The sequence below is a fragment of the Acipenser ruthenus genome, chromosome 2 (genome assembly GCF_902713425.1).
Source record: "Acipenser ruthenus chromosome 2, fAciRut3.2 maternal haplotype, whole genome shotgun sequence".
Taxonomy (NCBI): domain Eukaryota; kingdom Metazoa; phylum Chordata; class Actinopteri; order Acipenseriformes; family Acipenseridae; genus Acipenser; species Acipenser ruthenus.
This window is the reverse complement of record NC_081190.1, coordinates 93,998,312-93,999,887: the sequence shown is the minus strand read 5'-3', so window position 1 is coordinate 93,999,887 and position 1,576 is coordinate 93,998,312.

The following is a 1,576-nucleotide window of genomic DNA, read 5'->3' as shown; positions in this document are numbered from 1 at the left end:
TTGCGCGACCCCAGGTCGTATTATTATTATTATTATTATTATTATTATTATTATTATTATTATTATTATTATTATTATTATTAGTAGTAGTAGTAGTAGTAGTAGTAGTAGTAGTAGTAGTATTAGTATTAGTATTAGTATTATTTTAGCTATGGTTAACTGGCGATTAAACTGTTGTAATAATTAAAGAACCCCTTGGGGGGAGGATGAGGGAATTAACTGCTGCTTGACACAATCGTACCAGCAATGAAATAATCTTTTTGGATCTGTCATATAGGCTGAAAATGTCTGCTTCATTTTTAATAATCCGAGATTGGTTCAGCAGGAATACGCCGTAGCGGGAAGCGGTAATTCAAGGTGATGCACAAACACCTTTTGGAGCCTTTTGTAAACGTGTCCCTTTTACTGTGACGGTGCCGCAGGGTCGCCATAAGGGTTGTTAAAAAAGTAAGGAATGCATATGGCAGCAGCGGGTTATATAATAATAATAATAATAATAATAATAATAATAATAATAATAATAATAATAATAATAACGTTATTTGTAAAGTTTATCTACAAACGTAAAGCTAACCATAGTATCTGTACTAAATACACAGGTATAAAATAAGACAAACTCTTTGAACAGAAGTCTTTGATATCTCCTTTCAAGTTAGAAATGCAGATTATTCTTAACAAAATTAATGTGTATGAAGCATTTAATTTGTTTATCCCTTGCCAAACGTATAACAGGACAATAATAGATAAATATTACAGTTTTGGGATGTAGTGTTAATTTTGTGTCAGCCAAAATATTGTTCTAATTATTCCAAAAGGTAGCCTACATACAATAGGCTACATGTTTTTCATATCGTTAGTTATAATGTGATAGTAAAACTGGGGGAACACGGAGCCACTTTTTCAGGAACAGTTGCTTGAAACCTGGTTCCAGAAGACCTAGTCTGAGGTTGCTGCATCAAACCCCCAAGTCTCCCCTGGTGTGTCATGCTGTGACCCGAAACCTATCTCCTGAAACCAAGTTCCAAGCCACAAAGTGGCTTCGTGTTCGGTGTTGTTTTAAACAGCCAAATGAATATAAAGTAGCCTACAGTGAAAGGTAAAGCGTATGTCAACTTCATGCTTTAAGCAACAATTTTAATAGACTACATGCAAATATGGCCTATAGGCTACTATAATATGCATGTACTAATAACAGAACAGAACAAAACAAAACAAAACAAAAAACCTTACTAACACGTGCTAATGCAGAGCCGAACGATTATATATATATATATATATATATATATATATATATATATATATATATATATATATATATATATATATATTACAAAAATAGACCGCTGTAGCTTTAAGGACGAGAGAGAGAGAGAGAGAGAGAGAGAGAGAGAGAGAGAGAGAGAGAGAGAGAGAGAGAGAGAGAGAGAGAGAGAGAGAGAGAGAGAGAGAGAGAGAGAGAGAGAGAGAGAGAGAGAGAGAGAAACTCCGCCCTTTCTAGAGCACCAATCGGCGAGCGATTCCCGGGGATTTGGGCTGTGGGAGAGTCTTACCTGCGCAAAGTCAGTTTGAGAGCATT